Source organism: Megascapheus bottae, chromosome 20 (assembly GCF_031878675.1).
Source record: "Megascapheus bottae isolate mThoBot1 chromosome 20, mThoBot2.hap1, whole genome shotgun sequence".
Taxonomy (NCBI): domain Eukaryota; kingdom Metazoa; phylum Chordata; class Mammalia; order Rodentia; family Geomyidae; genus Megascapheus; species Megascapheus bottae.
The window spans coordinates 16,098,347-16,118,720 of record NC_143528.1 but is presented as its reverse complement, the minus strand read 5'-3'; the positions used below and the strand labels follow the sequence as shown (position 1 = coordinate 16,118,720).

General features: G+C 37.9%; 1 long non-coding RNA gene across 4 annotated transcripts in view; it reads left to right on the top strand.

Annotated features, from left to right (window-relative positions):
• LOC150049212 (uncharacterized) overlaps nucleotides 1-12,717 on the top strand; it is a 127,468-nt gene extending 114,751 nt beyond the window's left edge. For 3 of the 4 annotated variants that reach the window (XR_016539032.1, XR_016539031.1, XR_016539033.1), the window contains 2 exons: nucleotides 10,047-10,247; nucleotides 12,468-12,717. This is a non-coding gene — a long non-coding RNA (uncharacterized LOC150049212). Of the gene's footprint in view, nucleotides 1-2,973; nucleotides 3,071-10,046; nucleotides 10,248-12,467 lie in introns of all 4 variants that reach the window. The other variant, XR_016539030.1, reaches the window with a different exon arrangement.
• Nucleotides 12,718-20,374: the final 7,657 nt, after the last annotated feature.

The window sequence follows — 20,374 nt, the reverse complement described above, 5'->3', positions numbered from 1 at the left end:
GGACTCTTGTCTTAGCTGAAAGAAAAGACCTTTTGGGGGTTGAAAAGAATGTGGGATTGTCTCTATGAACATGAAGATTTGCAGCTGCTACAAACAGTTACATTAAACAAAACAACAACCACGAGAGGACTAAGGACTTCCTTTTCCTATTCTTAGCAAGATTCCTTGAACATGTGTCTCCAATGATATCTGGAAGGCAGATGACAATTTTTCTTGAATCATGATAAGTTTCTTTACATTTTCTTTTATTAGACTCCCTCAACAAATGGAAAGGTTTTGTAGTGATCTCATTCATTGACAGAAAATGCTGTATTTTAAAACTAAGCGATCTAGTTCTAAGGATAAGAAGAAACTCCTGTTTGTTGTATATATTTTACGTGAGATGGGATGGGTGGGGATAGGATGGGATGGGAGGGGATGGGTGGATGGGGTGGTGTGGGGTGAGGTGAGGTGAGATGAAGTAAGATGAGCACATTTGCAGGAAACTCGAGTTCATGTTCTGGGTGTAACTGCCTGATAACAAAAAAAAACTGAAGTGAACTTTAGGTTATTAAAATGAGAGGAATGATCAGAAAAACTGATATATTGCTAATAACCAAGAAAGAAACAAAACAATTATTCTCCTGTAGCCCACAACTGCAACTAAACACTGGGGAGAGGAGTCTTTTTCGTACTATTGGGTGTGACTGTACGTATTCATATTCGTGAAGGCTGAGTCAATTTATTTTAAATGTTTACTCATAGTTACTTTTCCAAATAATATTCTTTAGGGTGTAGTTTTATGAAATAATAATCTGGGTAATTTTTTTCTTTCAGTCTCCAGATTCCATAGGAGTACTTAAGATGTTTTATTTTTGTTTTGTTTGTCATGCTGGGTATTGAATCCAGAGAACTGTACATGCGAGGCAAGTGCTCTATCACTAAGCTGCATCCCCAGTCCAGCATTAAAGACTACAGATTGTTCTACTATCATGTTTATTTCTAAATTCCCTATGCATGCTGTCTTTAGTGGGAAAATGGCTTGTCAGTTGGATAATGTTTGTTTTCCAGTCCTCCAGCCTTGGTAACGGCCCCAACCCCCATATATTCATTCATCCAAACCATCTCATGCTTTATTTGCTGCTCAAAGAGCTGCTTTCTACCCCAGAATTCTTTGTCCTTTATTACTTGTCACTTAATTGGCACTTAATCCAATGGACACTCTTATTATTTTCCTGAATTCTTATATTATTGACTAGGCATCTGTTCGGGTTTGTGCTCAACCTCCTCAACAAGGTTCTTGATCCTGAGGCCAAGACCTTTTCATCTTGGCTCTTCCACAGTTCTCCATTCAGCAAATATTTGTTGATTTGAATAATTGGTTAATTCAACAAACATTGACCACATGGCAACCATATGAAATGAACTAAACCCTGAAACTTTTTTCTAAATTAGTCATCAAAGTTGCTAGGAAAGTTGAAGTATTTAGACTTTAAAAGCATCAAATTCTATCGATGATTTGCTTGTCTGTGTATACAAACACTCAAATTACTTATTTAATATCACTACTACTTTTGTCGTGGTTTTATGACTAATGTTGACCAAAAGAATATGGGTATCACACTGAATCCAGGACTCGATGGGCTCTCCTCAGCTCTCTTGAACTCCATATGAATCTTTATCTGAAAAGAATTCTAACATCTGTATGATTTCAGCATGCCAGCACCATCAGTCCTGTGAGTATGTCATCCATTACCAAGCAGAGGGACAGTTCTAATAATTAGTACACATCTAGGATTCTCCTAACAGAGGATCACAATATACTGTGTTGCTCTGTGTTCTAGTTCTAACTCTAGAGAAGCAAAGTGATTTGAGAGTGGTTTGAGAACCATAACTCCAGATTTTGGGTTCCTTTTCCTTAGTTTCTCTAGCTCCTGCTTCTCTATATGACCAATAGTTCTCTCTTCTGAATGCAACCTTCTTACCTAAGACACTCTTACAGGTCTAGACAGACATGTGCCTTGAATTACATGGATACATGAACATGCCAAATTGAACTGCCCTTGTACAACTAATGGATGATAGTAAAAAATGAATAAAGTAAACAAAAAAGAAAAGAAAGATATGTACATAAGGCCATATAGAATGAGACTAAGCAGAATGAACTCTAGGACATGGAAACAAGAGATTTATCTTTGTGATTGTTGTTCTGAATGTACTATGTGAAGTTATTTCTTCTTTTTTTTTCTTCCACCAAGTCCTGGGGCATGAACTTGGGGTCTGAGCACTGCCCTTGGTCTTTCTCAAGGCTAGAGCTCTACCTCATGAGCCACAGTACCACTTCTGGCTTTTTTCTATGTATGTGGTACTGAGGAATCCAACCTGGGTCTCGGTGCATGCTAGGCAAGCACTCTACCATTAAGCCACACACCTGGCCATTCTTTTCTCTTTTTTCCCCCATAACAACAACCTCATGTTGTTACTGTATCTGACTTTGTTACCTGGTATAGTGTTTATATGTTTATTTGTTTACTTGAAATAAGGAAGGGAAGGGGAAAAGCAAGATGATTAGGAGGAGATGAGGGTAGGAAAAGTGGGACAAAAACATGAGAAGGAATATCAATGTTCAAGAAGTAACGTACCCATTACACAGCGAATGTAATTGTAACTCCTCTATACATTATCCCGACAATAAAATACAATTAAAAAAAAGTTTCACAGACCTTCCTGTCTAGGTCAGCTTTGAACCAAGATCCTCAGATCTCATATGGGCCAATAGCAGTGCCTCACTAAGATTCCATGTATTCAAAATACTGCCACTCATAATAGTAATAACAAATCTGCTGACTTCAACCAACAAGTAGTGATGATCCAAGCACTGTTCAGACAATAAAATAATTTTCAACCATAAAAAAAGCAGAGGGAACTTGAGTAAAATAAGCTGATTTTGAACTTAGCTGTATCACTTAAGGTATTTATCCTTACTTTCCTTAGAAAATGGAAGATTTTTATCATGAGAATAATAATAAAGAATCTTCTCAGCGTTGGCATAAGCAAAAAAGAAGACGGTATATCTAAAAAGTATTTACAGGTAATAAAATGATATTTGTTTTAAGTATGGTTTTCCTGTTGTCTGATTATTCCTCCATAATTTCTTTCAAGACTAGTCATTGTCCATGTAATGGACCAGTGATTACATATTTTCCAAATATATAATTTATGTGTCTACACCACCTACATGGGCATGCATATAGCTTGTGAAAAAAAATTGACTTCTTTAGAATACAAATCTCGTGGCCTAAAAGGGCACCAGCTCCTTCATGGCATTGATAGAAGCCTGACTGCTGGTGTATTATAATGAAGAGATCTTGTGTGGCAGCAATCACGTGATGCTGCAGAAGGACAGAGTACAGGTCAGAGGCCAGTCTTGTTCTTTTGTAACAATTCTATGCACACTCACTACAGAAGACCACCACTAATCCGTTCTCAGGGTGCCATAACCACCTTCCCCTAGGCCTAACTCTTTGTCAAGGGCTTACTTTCCTAATAAATATTATAAAATATTTATAAACCACTATAACATAAAGGAGAGCTCTTGTTTAAAATAGGGATTATCGATACTGTGAATCATGACAGATAGATTAAACCATTACCTTACTCCAGTCAAACATTCAAAGCCAAATTAAAAAATATAAGGAGAGTATTTATTTATCTGGTAAGAGATACAGAAAGAGAAAAATGACATTTGATTTCAAAAAGTGAAACCTTAGTGATGTTTAGCTCGGTTTTTTTTTTAAGTACACCACAATTATGTAAGAGATTGCTATTAGAAGAAATTGGCTGAAAAGTAATCATACTATCTTTGAAATTTTTTGTAAGCCTGAAAGGATTCTAAAACAACAAAAAAACCCCTTTTATTTTCATTTTTGGTAATAAAAAAGAAAGAGGCACTGATTCATACCACACTTCAGTGATGCCTGAAAAAATTACATCAAGTTAAAAAAAAAAGCCAGACACCAAGAGTCATACATTACATAATTATTTTTTACAGGAAAATCCAAAGTTGGTAAATATCTAGCCACAAAGTAGATTTGTAGTTGCCTGGAGCAGCATAGGAAGCTGAATTACTAAAGATGGACATAGATTTTCTTTTTTGGAAAATGATAAAAATTGTCTAAAGTTAATTATGACAATGATTTTCCTCATCTTTGTGAATATACAAAATCTATTAAGTGACACACTTTAAATGTGAATTCGATGGTATGTAAATTATATACCTCAATAAAGCTGTTACTATAAAAGTCTCTAGGGAAGGCTTTAAGTGTGACTGGCTACAGGGGCTCAAATATGGTCATTAGACCCATTTTTCCTACATGTCTTGGTTCCACCTTTTTCCCTAGTTGCTCTCAGCTCCACGTAGGCCTTCCTGCTGAAGCCACACTCATTTCCCAGCCATCTGGTATCACTGGCAGTCTTTGCCCTTCGGTCTTTACAAAATTCTAATATGCTTTATTAGTTCTAACTACATGCAAACAATACTCCTATGTCAAATTCTGCCAAGGTTGAGTGATAAACCAGGGATGAGAGGGATCAATGGGTTTTTGAGAGAAATTGATTGTAATTCAGAACAAATAAAAATTATTCTGATGCCAGTAAAAATGTGGGTGAATGTTAAGTAGTGTATCTCCTATAACTTCTTTTGTTCTCTATATATAACTTAACTGAAAAGAACCTTTCACTTAATAAAATGAGTAGGCTTTTCTTAATAATAGAAAAAAAGATCAAGTGTGGTCTTAAATGTCTGCAATCCCATCCGCTTGGAACTCCATCCCAGGATAGTCTTCAATCAAAAATATGAGGTCTTGTTGAAAAATAAAGGGAACAGTGTTGAAGGTATGACTCAAGTGGCAGAGCAATTGCTTAGCAAATACAAGGCCTTGAGTTCAAATTCCACAGAGAAGGATAGGAGAGGAGAGAAAAAGAAAGACCAGGATAAGTAAAAGAAAGAAAAGGAAATCCTATAATACATTTTTAATTTTTTCTCTTTGTGCTTTTCTGGAACAACAAACAGAAATGAGAAAAAAATGATTTGCTAGTTTTTAGATGTTTTCAAATACAGACCCTTTAAACATTGATACTTTTTTTCCATAGTAATTTAATTCATTTATTAAATTTCTTTCCTACAGAGCCACACTGCATACAATCAAGTAAAATGCAGACTGTTTCAGGACAGGTTAAAACTGTTGAGAACATAGTTTGTAGCTGCATAGCACAACTCAAATACAAATTAAAATGAAATAAAATTAAATTGGTTGTATTGTCCAGTTTGCCCATATCGAAGAGTCACAGGTGATTTTCTCTTATGTATAACATCACATACAAATTATGAGAGGATAACAAAGAAAGAGTTTTGCATCTTTTTAGTGTGTGTGTGTGTGTGTGTGTGTGTGTGTGTGTGTGTTTAAATCACTATTGCATTTTGGTTCCCTACATTTCATAGAAATTTGCTTTTCAAAAAACAAACGGTGCTCCCAAATTATACAAGATAAAAGCCATAATCATCCATGTAAGCTCTTATGAGCAAAGAGCCTTCATTTAAAGGTTAAAGTGAAAATCCCAGATAGGTTGGAAGTTAGATGGTACTTTGTTACAGAAAGACTGAATGGGATGGATCAGCTTGTCAGCACAGCAGAGACCAACATGAAAATATTGGAAATGACTGAGCTTCTGATACTGGATTTGAACACTTCCTTACCGTCCCCTCAGACATGTGCCTAGAAAGTCATGTGGGAGGGAGATAAGATGGCTACAAATTCCAACCCACATATTTCATGCCTTCCTCAGCCTTCTAGGGAAGGCAGTCTTTGTGACAAAGTTAACTCCAGGGAACCATAGGAGCACTGAGGTCAAATCTTGACAAAGCCTGAGCACCATCAGAAGAAAAGGAGTTCACTCATCAGGGTTTCCCAAGATTGGAACATGGTGTTAGGCCAAGGGTTGAAAGGAAAGGCCAAGTCCTTCTTGGTTAGGGGCTGGCTCTGCATAGAGTGCAGCATTTTGACAACTTGGGCTTGAAAATGAGCATCCTGGTTCACACAGAACCATGTTCATGAGCCACTGTCTGGTCCCTGGTGGACCCACCACAGTGACTTGAGTCTGGCTTGTGGCTGTGAACCAGGGCTCCAGCTGAATGAGGGTGTGGCTGTTTCTCAATGCAGTGAAAGAATGTGTCCCTTCGGCCGAATATGTATTTCTCCTGCTCTTCTGTGAGATAAAAAAAAAAAAAAAAACCAATGGAGCATGGAAGCTTTCAGGCCACGTCCACCTCGCTCCCATATGGAGGGCTCAGTCTGTGTCATCCTCTCCCCGGCTTTACTCAGAACAGAGCAGCTGCTTGCAAAATTGAAGTTCTCATTTTTGCATCTTTAACTTTCCTAAATATCAAATGTCTTTCATTTTCATGACATTGGCTTGCCACTATTATAATTATTTTAAATTTGTCAGTTGAACTCAGGGCATAGGCACTGCTCCTGAGCACTCAAGGCTACTACTCTACCACTTTGAACCACAGCACCACTTCTGGCTTTTGAGTGGTTAATTAAAGATAAAAGTCTCACTGTGACTTTTCTGTTCTGGCTGGCTTCAAACTACAATCCTCAGATCTCAGCCTCCTGAGAAGATAGGATTACAGGTATGAACAAAAGTGGAGGGACACTCGTTAATGGCTATTGCATAATGTTGTGTCCAGAGGAAGGCATATATGAAAGAGACAAAACACAGGGGACAGCGTTCCTTAGAAGAGCCCACTCTTTTAGTGACAAAGCCCTTTGTGCAAGAGGAAGAACTTATTCACTCCCAGTGAATAGCATTTATTCAGAGAAGAGCTCTGGCCTCAGACCCAAACACACGTCCTCCCCATCACTATTGCACAGAGGAACTGAAATTCCAACATATCATCTCACCACTCACCTGGCTTCAGTTGCTGCAGGCAAAACCCTATTGTGTACGCTGGAGGAAGTCAAAGCTCTTTTTTCCTAATGACAGCTACTGAGACTACTGTGGTCCTTTCCATGCCACTATGGTCCTTGTAGCTAAGACACTGGGTCTTCCATTGAAATTAACATAAATCTCTTCCAGCATATTACACTTGGATTACTTTGGTTGCCTTTGGCTTTTCTCTATGCACCAGAGATTGTGTTGCAGTCTTTTCATTTGACAGTACAGATTTTAGTGGCTGCCTTCTGGTAAGTTAGAAATAGGAGCTACACAGTCCCACTAGTAGTAAGACAGTGCTTCTGTGTGTTGAGGTGGGTTATGAATGTAGTCAAGTCAGGAAGGCTTGAAGCAAATCCTGCCCAGGTACTTTTCTATTATCATCCTTCTACCTACACATTCTCCATCTCAATAATATAAACTACTGGGAGAGGGAAACACTGTACTCATTATCTTATTGACATGACTGTAACCTCTCTATACATCACCTTTACAATAAAATAAAATAAAAAAGAACCTCACAGACTCTGAATCTTGATCTTCCATTTTCTCAGTAGCTAGGATTACATGCACATGAGCCACACAATCCAGCTTCATTCTACTTTTGTAAGAAACAACCAAAATACACACAAATGATAGGAATTTGTTTGGCACAGGGTGGTGCCATGTGTTTTCCTCAATCATTTTAGCAATGAGAAAACAACAGAAGCATTTAATTTACATGACCTGTAGGCATGTCCAAATAAGTAAATTTTTTAGTTGAGGGCAAAAATACTTTTTGCAGTACTCCCAGTTTACACAGCTCTCTTTTCTCCCTTAACTTTTGTGAGAACATTGACTGGAAAGTAGCCTAAATCAACTCCATTTTAGTTGCATTTCCCCAAAGGAGGTTGCAGAATAGCTGGTTTGGTTGACCTTGGTAGTACTCGGGGGAGTGGATACAAAAGGATTAGCTCATAATACCACCCATCAGCTACTGCTCCCAGAGAGAGGAACAGGAAATGTTCATGATCGAATTTCAGCTACAACTCTGGGCAAGAAATGACCAGACTCTAGATTCCCCTCCCCCCACCTCTCTCTTGGACTTCAGGAAAAAAAAAAAAAAGAGAAGAGCTGATTATACTACAGGTGAAAACGTTTTTAAAATCAGAAGACAGATAATTAGCTCCTAAGATAGACAGACAGCTAATCAGCCACCCAGGGTTTTATGGAGCAGTAAATTAGGTCAAGGACCCTGGAAAAAATTCAAGCCTCTGGAGTGGGAATGCAATATACACAATATAATGATTAAAGTTATTAAGCAACAGGTAAGCAAATGAATGTATATGTTTTTACAATGCAGTGACTTAATGGTGTAGGGTTTTGAAGCAGGAAAGATTAGAATTGAGTATTACTCAATTCTACCTATGTCTTTTTCAATGTTTCAAATTTCTTGTGTTACTAAGATGACAGGAATAAAACAACTAGCATATTAGTGGTCCTTGAGTATAAAAGGACAAGAACTTTTTTGTGGTCCCAGTTTTATGTTTTGACAAGGAAAAGTAAGTCCTTTCTTGCCTTGAGTTTCCTAAACCCATCTTAGATTTCCAGATGCCCTCCACACCTGGAGCTGGCTATAACAGGAGTGTGTTTACACCCGCCTGCACACTCAATCTTTGGCTCTCCACTCCTTTTTCGTGTTCTTTTCTCCAGCCAAGAAAAATCTTTCATCTTCTTGTGTGGCTAAAATGGGCTTTTTATCTTTTTCTTGCCCATATATTGTTTGTGGATAAACTTTATGTCTTCTTTCTTTCAAGCTTTGGCTTTTTTAATTAAAGTAATGCTGTTAGATTCCAGGAGATGTATTTCTTTGTAAGTGTTGTAACATTCAGTTCTATTCTCCTGCTGTTCCAAGACCTTTGGGCTCTCGTTTGTACAAGATGTCTTTTTCATGTAGATGAAAAATATCACAGCATCTGGAGTAAAAGGAAGAAAGAAAATGATCAAAAGGAAGTGTAAGTAGAGGGGAAGAAACATCAATTAAGAATTCAAATAGTATCTAATACACAGAGGTGTTTTGAAATTGGTAGTGATATAGTGAATAAAGAAAGCCTTCCAAGGAAGCTAAAAAATCATTAGTGTAGCCTGGAATCCTAGCTACTCAGGAAGCTGAGATCTGAGGATTAAGTCTCAAAGCCAGCCTAGGCAGAAAAGAACTTGAGACTCTAGAAAATGGGAAGTGGGGTTTGGCTCAAGTGCAGGGCGGTAGGTAGCCTTGAGCTGAAGAGCTCAGGGACAGTGCCCAGGCCAAGTTCAAGCCCCATGACCCCCCTCCTCCACACACAAAAATCATCAGTGTAAGCTATATTTTCACAAATATTTTGTTTGAGGTATTTAAAAAAAAAGCTATAAAAAATAGTAGCTGTAATACTGACTAAAATACTATGCAATAGAAAATCCTGTCAACTTCATAGATTGAAAAATACTTAGAATATTTGTAAAGCATACTTCTGAATGTGCCTGTGAAGATGTTTTCAGAGATGAAAGACACACTTAGAATGTGTATGACACCATCTAATAGACTGGAAGCTCAGAAAGAACAAAAGGGAAGAAGGAGCTTGCTAGAACAGGCATGCTCCCTTTCTGTTACTTATTTCTCAGCTGAATAGCTGTTCTGCCCTCGCACATTCTCCCCCTGATATCTACCTCACCACAGGATAGTGGATTGGATAGTGGCCTGTGAAATCTTTGAAAATGAGAGCTGAAATAAATCCCTCCTTCTTCAAGTTCCTCCCACCGCAGGTATTCATTCATAGTGCCAACACATTTGAAGAAGAAAGAGGCAAGAGAAATCTTGAACCTATGCTGACCTTAAGAATATAAAACACCCCCCCATCCAAAAATCTGCAGAAATTCAGACTTTTTGTGTGCTGTGGACTGTGGATTCAAGCTAATTTTATCTCAAGAGATAAAATTCAAACTGACATCTGGATTAAATAGGAAATGGCCAAAAAAAAGTTAACTAATTATAGTAATCACAGTAGAAATAGAAATTGTAGTGATTAGGAACATTCTTAAGGAAATCTGTATTCTAGTGCTGATCCAGTAAGAAAAGACCATGAAACAAGATGAGGCTAGAGAGCATCCCATAGGCAATACTGATTTAGACTCCAGTTCAGGAGAAACTGAGGGTGATATCCTACCGAAGACCTCCTGTAACTCATTATGTAAAGCAGAATGCAGTGTTCCAGAGGAGGTCCAAATGGAGTCTATCAATGCCTGTTTTCTTCCACCTGGTAAGCAGGGGATATCATTGAGCATCTGTTTAGATGTGTTCTTATAATTGAATACGTGCAGGTTTTCTGAAAGTAGGCAGGATAGATGGAAATAGGGTCTACCAGAAAACAGATCCAGTAGATGATGTATGAGGGAAAGACAGATAAGTAATTGGCTTATAGGATTGTGGAGTCTGGCCTCCTGCTCTGGAATTTTGTGGAGTTGTCATTGCATTCTTGGTTTAAAAGACAAGGTGGAAGCAAACATTCCTCTTCCATAGGAGACTTGATCTTTAATCTTAAGACCAGCTGACTGAAAGTTACTCACCACACAACATGCAGTAGTCTGTTTCATTTGATGTCTACTAATATAAATCTGAATCACACATAATAATATGTCTTTTAATCACATGTAAATAGACAACAGTATTCATGTTGATGTTTGACTCAACAACTTGGTATCATATGGTAGAGCTAAACTGACGAATTAGCCACCATGATACAGATTTTTGTTTTTGCTTTAGAGCAAGGACATCTCAGTACAAGAGATCAGCAGGACAAAATAATGGATAGCATGTCACACTGCTTTGTTTGCTAATTATTTTCTCAGATAGTCTTCAGTGGCCATAGAATGGCAGTAAACCTGAACTAAAGCAGCATTATGAAAAATTCTGGAGTGAGTTTGAGACTGAGGGAAAAAAAATGTTTCCCAAGTTGAAATGTATCCTCGCTTTTGTTGTAAGAAGGTTAGCATGGCTCTGGCTCTTCTAGAAGGTTAGCTTAAAAGTGTCAGAAAAGGACTCTCTTAGCATGGGTATTAACCTCTTTGAAAGTCTCAGCAAGGATTTCCCCCAGTAAGGGTTTTCATATGACAGAGCATGAAGTAGAGCTTAAGGAGAGTGGCTATTCCTGGATATAACACAGGAAGTATCTAAGAATACCCAGACATATTGGAGCAAAATTGTTTTGGAATTTTCTAAATGAGCAAATGGAGATAATAAGAAGTTATATTCATCAGTTGGAAAGACCTAAGATTTTGGATCATAGGCTTAGCACTTTATAGACTATGAAATCACTTAGTTATCATATCACTGTGCTAGTCACTGTGAACAATGAAAAAATGAGTAAGGAGTAACTTTGGCCTTTACTTCTTGAGAGGCTCAGTTCATGATTTCTTGCTTTATGTACTTAGGTAGGCTATCATAACAGGGGTATATCTGGCAGAAAAGATAGTTTATCTCATGGAGAACAGGAAGTAGAGGAAAAGAGGCCTATTAGGAGGAGACAAAGCAAGATACAGCCCACTGCACAGAACGGCAGTGACAAACTGTGTCTACTTAGACTCTCCCTCGTAGTTCTTACCATTTCCTGATAATATCATGAGCGTCCTCATGATCTCAGTGTCCCTAGAAATGCCATCACAGTTGGAACCAGATGCCTTTTTCTGATCTCCTCTAGGTATTTCTTAATTCAATCAAGTTGACAAAATTTTCCACAATGGTTTTTGGGTATGCAACAAGAAGTTTTACAGACATAAATTATCTTCATCTATCTACAAACTGTTTGAACTCTACTTTCTTAGAGAATTCAAGAGTCCGCATAAGCTAGTTTGACAAATAAGAGTCCATGAATTGTGCTAAAAAAAACCACAGATTCAAATTCCTATGCCATTTTTCCTTTTTTTTGGTGTGTGGGGACTTGAACTCAGGGCCTCAAGCTTGCAACATAAGTGATCTTCCGGGCCGGGAGTTTGGCCTAGTGGTTAAAGTGCTTGCCTAGCATGCACAAAGACCTGGGTTCAATTCCTTGGTACCACATACATAGACAAAAGCCTGAAATGGTGCTGAGGCTCAAGTGGTAGAGTACTATCCTTGAGAAAGTCCAAGGACAGTGCTCAGGCCCTGTGCTCAGGCCCAGGACTGGCCAAAAAAAAAAAAAAAAAAGTGATCTTCCACACAACCCATTCCTTCAGGACTTTTGCATTCTGAGTTTGTTTTTCGGATAGAGCACATGATCCTTATTGCTGCCTCCTGGACAGCTGGAACAGGCCTGTGCCACCACACCTGGTATTCCTGTGCCATCTTGACCATTAATGACTTGGATTAGACATTTAATTTTTGTCTTAATTTCTTTCTCTCTTTATTGGTTGATGAAAAACTCTGACATATAGAATGATCTTAGTAGTTATTAATATGCCTATTTTATCCTCTTAACATTTCCATTTTTCCCCTTAAATTTTAGGAGACATCAATGACAATGAGGGTCAAATGCTTACTGTGAATCCTGACTTGGGTAGACATCTCTAGTCTAAAGACACTTAAAGATATTGTTGCGGGGCAGGGTGTTGCTGATTCTCACAGTGACTGAGGAGTTCCACTAGCATTTCATGCCTAGAGATCAACAATGAACAGCACCTTGAAATTTGGGGGTATTCTCATATTATAGATAAAAACACTTAATGAGAAACGTTACATTGTGATAGTTGTGCTGAAGAATGACAAAATACAGAATGTTATACATTACAGGCACTGTTGTGATTTTCTTGTAAACACTACATCCTGATTCTACAACAGTCCAATTTTAATAATGGAGGAAAATACAACTGTTAAGTATTATACTATAATACCTTTTGATCAGATAAGATAAATCAAAACAAAATTAAGCACAAACAACTATCAATCCCAAACACTTACTATGAGTGTAATTGGTTTCAGAGTTTCTAGTGCTAAGTGGGAATTCTTTGTCAGGCCTCCCATCTTCTAGCAGGGGAGGAGAATCTTTTGTCTGCCAAGGGGCATTTGGATATTTATAACATCATGTGAGGGTCACACAAAGTTATCAATATGGGCAGATGGCCATGGACTGATGTACCAAATGACTTTTGGTACAACATGTACCAAATGACTTCACGGGTTTTCTAAGAGCCCTCTGGCCAGATGTTCCCCATCACTGATAGAGAAAGCATTTTTTAAAGATCATGCCAAGGCATTAATTCTTATATTCTCACTCTGCTTTTTTACTTGTTCCATGAGCGTGAGTCATCATCACTTGAGCCATGCTTTCAGTCTGGAATTGTCTTAATTAATTGGCGATGGAGTCTTCCAGACTTTTTTTCAGCCCAGGCTGACTTCAAAGCTTGATCTTCCAGGTCTCAGCCTCCTGAGTAGCCAGAATTATGGGTGTGAACCTCCAGTGCCCTGCTTTAGAGAACACATTTTGAGAGAAGTGTTAGCAATCTCAGTGATACCACATGCACCTTCAGTTTTACAATTAGGCTTGCAAGAGATGTCTCCTCACAGATACATCAGTGATTCCTATCTCTGCCTCCTGGATAGCTGGATTACAAGCCTGTACTACCATCCCTGGTTCTCCTGCGCCATCTTGGGCACATGACCATGGTGGATACATTGAAACCATCATGTTCAGTATTTCTGCATCCTGGCAGAACGGTGAAGAACAAAACCTTGAAAATAAAACTTAGTCTGTCATAAAATTCCTATTTTATGCCATGTTCAAGTCTTTCAAGAATATATATTTGCAGTGGCAAGACTGTCAATTGCTAACGAACACTTCGGGAAGCTCCTAGCAAGTTAGGTGCAGATTAAATTCCAATGTGATTTCATGATTATAAACAAGTACCCTTCACTGCTGTGTTCTCTCTGCCAAGGAAGGAAGAGAATTTTTTTTTTCTTTCACAGCCAGCATTCAAAATTGCTCATTATCTCCACAAGAAGTCCTGATATAACCCAAGAACAGTACTTGCCTCTCAAATTTTATTGGTGACAAAAACTCATAGTCATATACATTTTGCCAGTATTTTTTAGCATCTGTAACCAAAATTTTTGAAAAATGGAATTAATGTAAGGCTCTATCAATTATGTGAAGTCAATTTTCTCATTCTATCACCCAAATACCAATGATAAATTTCAGACTTGCTATTGAAAGATACAGAAGATGAAATTAATCACTTTTGATACAACAGCTTGGAAGCAATAGAGAGCATTCCTTCTAATTGGATTGAACTTTGTCGAATTTTTTTTTCCTTTATGTTCTTGGTTAGTTGTAAAACAGCATTGCCACAATTCTGATAATTCAGCTAGAATCATCCTTTCTTTTTCTAACTAGTGTTATACATTTGAGATATTTGTTTTTATTGTTTCCTTATGGACAATATGACTGATATTATCTTCAAAAACATTTACCACTTAGGAAGATTATCACTGAACTGAAATTTTGGCTCGCAGTTTAGTCAGTATTTGCTTTATATTTTCTTTTTTTTTGCTTTATATTTTCTTATATTCTCTTTTATTATTCACAAAAGGGTTTGCTTTGACTTATGATCCTATGACATGATGACTAAATCTGACTTTACTTGAAATGACATACATTCATTATAACTATTAAAATATGCAATGAAAATATTCATTAAGTATCATTTAAATTTTAAAGCCCAAATCACTCACAAGCCATTCAACTCCAATGGCCCATTTTCTATGTTCAGATATTTCAAACAACTCAGACTGAATTATCTATAGAATTTTGCATCTAGGTTTCTGTTGTCTTTCTTGGCTTAAAAATTTGGTCCTACTTATTAAAAGGTAAGCAACTGTAAAGCCATTTACACACTCACATTCATTGTTGTACTATTCACCATACCAAGAGAGGAAATCAAGTCAAATGTCCTTCAGTATATATATATATATATATATATATATATATATATATATATATCAAGAAAATGTGAAATACACACACACACACACACTCACACACACACACACACACACTGAAAATTTATTCATCCATTAGGAATAATGACATTACATCATTTGGAAAGAAATGACTAGACGTGGGGGAAAATATGTTAAGTGAAGTTAGGCCCAGAAAGGCAATGTGGAAACTAGACTTAATTTATCAGTGTGAAAGTAAACACATACAGGATTTTACACAAATGTATTTGGTACAATATGGTATTTACAGAGGAAAAATTCAAATGGTGTAATTCCTTATATGATTGTTTATTTGAAGTAGGAAAGGAAAGGTGGAAAACAAGATGATTGGGAGGGCGTGTGGGGAGGGAATAGGTACAAAGACTTGAGAAGGGGAATCAATGTGTGAGAAGTAACACATCTATTGCCTGGCGAATGTAACTGTAACCCTTCTATACATTACCCTGACAATAAAAAATAAAATTAAAAAAATTGGTCCTATTTGGTGTATGTGGGTGTGCCCCCGTGTGTGTGAGTGTGAACATCAGTCCTAAGGCTTGAAATCAGAGCCCAGGCATTGGTACAGCTGTCATAGTTTTATAAGTCATCGAGTGTTCTTCGGAGGTGGATGACCTTTAAGGATCTTGTACCTTTTAATATTATAGACATTCTATGCTTCCATACCTTTTATTGCTTCTACTTTTCCCTATTGAAAATGTGAGAGGAATTGTGCAGTTGTGACTTAGCTGCTTCCTTGACTGGCAGATGAGGTCATTCCATGCACTAAAGAGTCAGCAAAAACAAATTTAGTTTTGTTTTGTTTTGTTTCTGTTTTCCCCCACTGAATCAGAAGAGTTTCCTGAATTCATAAGAGCTTGTACACTGAAAAGATAATTGCTAATGTCTGAGGAGTTGGGGTGTCTGCAATGCAGGCCGGATGCCATCCTTACCCAACCAATGCCCCAACCCCCATCCACAGAATGATAGAAATACACACTGTTGAAAGTTGAACCAAACATGAAAAGGGAATCCTAGCACCAAGGTTTGACGTCAGAGGGAGGATGGTGGCTCTGGACGCAATGTGCTCACTAACCTTAGCAGTCATTATTCCCATACACCTTGGGGCAAGGTGCATGAACTCTGACCCTTTTGGGTTGTTCACAAATTCCATTGAGGCATGATCAATAACTAAGCCTAATAAGAATGCCTTACATTTCATTTCATAACAATATCTAGGGTAGGCCAGTTGTTTGGCTGTGAGGTGTGGTGACAGCTTTGTTAGTTTCACATCCACTGAGGACAGTATGTTCTTAACACAGGTAGAGATATTAGCCACAGGGAAAGTGACAGTGTTAGCAAGGGCAATGACTAATCCTGAGGGGAATACGACTCCGTTTAAGATGACCATGAATGAAGCTGTTGTGAGCTCAACCTTCACACCATGCCTAAAAAAATTAAAACAGCAACAAAGTTTATACTCTATGAGACTGAAATCATTGAACTGAAAAATCCTCCAAACTGGGTGTGAGTTTGGTTTCTGCATCAGAAGCAAGAGTAGCATTCCAACTTCTAGGTCATCATGTGCCCCACAAGCATAAAAGCAGCAAGTTAAAAAAATAATAAGAATTTGTGCTGGGCGAGGTGGCTCATGCCTGTAATCCTAGCTACTCAGGAGGCTGAGATCTGAGGATCACAGTTCAAAGCTAGCCTGGGCACTGAAGTCCCTGAGACTCTTATCTCCAATTAATCACCAGAAAGCAGGAAGTGGCATTGTGGCTCAAGGGGTAGGGCAGTAGCCTTGAGCTGAAGAGTTCAGGGACAGTACCTAGGCCCAGAGTTCAAGTCTCACAATCAACCAAAAAAAAAAAAAACTATTTGTGTTACTTTGGGCTGCCATAACAGAATACCACAGATGGAGTGATTAAAACAGTGCAGTTCTGGGGGCTGATCAAAATCTGGTAAGGTTCAATATCTTATCTGTTCTTTCTGGCTTGCATGTCTTCTTATGAGAGGGGAGGGGAAGAGGGAGGGAGGGAACAGGAGACAGAGACATTGAGAGGACAGAGAAACTGAGACAGAGACAGAATTAATGAGTTCTATGGGACTATCATCCTACCTTTTTTTTCCCCCTGCTGGAGCTTGAACTCAGGGCCTAGACACTGTCCTTGGACACTTTTTGCTCAAGGCTAGTGCTCTGCCACTTGAGGCACAGGGCCACTTGCTGCTTTTCCTTTGTATGTGGTACTGAAAAATCAAACCCAGGGCTACATGCATGCTAGGCAAGCACTCTACCACTAGGCCACAATCCTGGCCCAGACCCCACCTTTTTGACCCTACTTAACTTTTATTACTTCTTAGCAGACCCTACCTACAAAACCAGTTATATTGGGGAATATGTCTTCAACATATGAACTTTGCAGGATCACAAGTATTCAGTTCATAATAGTATTTAAAAAAAACAAAATAAACATAAAAAAACAAAAAAACGCAATAAAAATTATTTAAAAAAAAACAAAATTTAATGAGATTAAGTGTTCTCATGAAAAGGGAGGCAGAAGAGAAGTGGGAAATGAAGAAAAGGAGAGATAAGAAGAAGAGAAAGGAGAGAAATAAACTTAATATCAAGATGTGTCATAAAATACATCATCCAGCCCACATATTGACTAAAAACGTCACTGTGTCATGAAGTGTATATCTTCCAATTAGTATTTACCTAAGACACAAGTAGTTTCATACTTATTTTGAGAGATTAATCTATAAATATTCTCATTAATTTTCACTATTGACCTCCAATTTTGTTCTTTCCAAGTCCCTGACATTTGCAGAAAGTGCTGGTCACACGCCCTAAATTGGCACTGAGCTGTACATCTGGCCATCTGTCAAAGCATGTGAAATTTCCAGAAAATTTCCAGAGTTTTGCTTACTGGGAGTTACCCCTGTTCCTCTATCCTTTGATTGCACAACACTGTGAATGTTCTTAATACCACTGAACAGAACCGTTAAAAATGGTTAAGATAGCCAGGCACTGGAGATTCATGCCTGTAATCTTAGCTACTCAGAAGTCTGAGTTCTGAGGATTGCAGTTCAAAGCCAGCTCAGTCAGAAAAGTCCCTGTGAGTCTCTTATTTCCAATTAACCCATCAAAAACTAGAAGTGGTGCTGTGGCTCAAGTGGTAGAGTGCTCACCTTGAGTACAAAGAAGCTCAGAGACAGCAACCAGGCCCTGAGTTAGAGACCTAAGATCAGCAAAAGAATAAAAAGAAGTTAAGATAGTAAATTTTTATATTATGGATATTTTCCCATAATTAATACGTTTTTAAAAGATTATATTAGCACAAAGACACTATATAGATGACATCGAGGCTTGGTAGGAACCTCATGGGAAGCAACTTGACTTGCATGTACACGTACCAGATTATTGAAGGTTCTCAAAAAATTTAGAGATATAGGAAACCCAGATATTTTTGGAATGCATCCACCACCCTAAGGTGCATGTGTTTGATTCTTGGATATTGGCTATTTTCTGTTCAGCAGACATAAGTTGATAATGTGGTAGACCAGTTGAATACACTTGACATGGTATACTGATCAAAGTCTCTGTGGATAAGTTGTGACAGAGAGGCAAATAATTATACTTCCAGATGAAAATAAACTTAATGTGATGATCTCTGCTTACCAGAACGACTAAACATGCATTATTTGAGAGGAATTCCATTTGGTGAATATGTTGAAATGGATTTTGAAATGAACCTCAAAGAATTTTCTAGAGGTGAATAGTACTAACAAATACATGGAAAGAAGCAAACTCAGGATATAGACAGTGATTAATTGAGTAGTTGATACACTCAAAAATACTGAAGCCAGGCATGGTGGCTCATGCCTATAATCCTAGCTACTCAGGAGGCTGAGATCTGAGGATCTCATTGAATTGGTATGTCCACTCTAGGAGGGGGCATAGTTAACTCCTAATTTTGCCATTTTCAACTACCACAGGCAGTATAAAAATAGAAAATAATATAAATAATGTACATAAATATTCATTGTTTATTTTGAGAAAGAAACAATTCCGTTATTATCTGTGTAGGCTTATGATTTATTAACAACAGAGATTGATGTCTCGTCATTCTAGAGACCAAGAAGTTTAAGATCAAGGCACTGTGAACTTAATATCTGGTAAGGATTGATTTCATGGTTTGCAGATGACCATCTTCCCACGTGAGGTCTCCTCATGGATCCTAATACTACAGGAATCCAGATTAGTGAATCTGAAAGATCTTTCTTAACGAAGATTCCCATCTCAATGGACAAGGTTTCCAAATATCCAATTAAAATATTTGCCCTACATCATGAAACATTTAGATTTTCTTAATAGCATTGCCAGCAATAATAATACACTAATTATTTTAACCAAGTTAAAGCTTTATTTTACAGTACTAGACAACTATATTAGCATATGACATTGAAGATGTTACATTTTTCTATGTCTGGCCTAATATAAACCAGAGCAGAAACCTCTCTTTTTTCTTTTTGTTAGCCATGGGGCTTGAACTCTGGTTAGGCACTGTCCCTGAGCTCTTTTTATTCAAAGCTAACACTCTGCCGCTTTGAACTACATCTCCACTTCTGGTTTTCTGGTGGTTAATTGGAGATGAATCTCATAGACTTTCCTTCCCAGGACGGCTTTGATCCTGATCCTTAGACTGAATCCTTCTGAGTAACTGGGATTATGGACGTGAGCCACCAGCACCCAGGAATCCTTCCATTACTACTTCTCCCAGATAATAAAATTCTAGTTCTCAAAATGAGAAGATATAAAGAGGAAGTTTTAAGTACACTCACTATATGCATGTGTGTATGTGTGTGTTCATGGACCAAAATTCAAAAAATACAAAGGATATACAGTGAAGTTGAACCCTTCTTCCCAGAGGCAAAAGATGGCAACCAGACTGCCGAGCAGTTCCTCAAAGATTCTAGGAATGTGCAAGTTATTTCTAGACTTTGTACATTTATCACATATTAAACAATAAACAGTTTTTACTTTTTCATATCTTTTTATTGCAATTAACAGAAGGGTTACATTATATTTGCGAGATAGAAGGTGCATTACTTCACATACATTGATACCCTTTCTCATGTCTTGGTCCCCATTTCCCTCCCCCCCACGACCACCCCTCATCTTGTTTTCCTCCCTTCCCTAACCAACTTCAAATAACCAAATACGCATATATGCAATATATCAGAAAACCAGGTGAAATACTGTAACAATATGAGATAACCAAGGGACAGCAAAAGAGATGAGAGATAACATAATACATTAAAGACAACAATCACATTGTATGGCTCTTGTTTCCATATCCTTGAGGTCCTTTCCTTTAGCCTCATCCTATATAGCCTTATGTATCTAGGTTTTGAGCTATTGTAATCTTCTGCTAGGAGAGT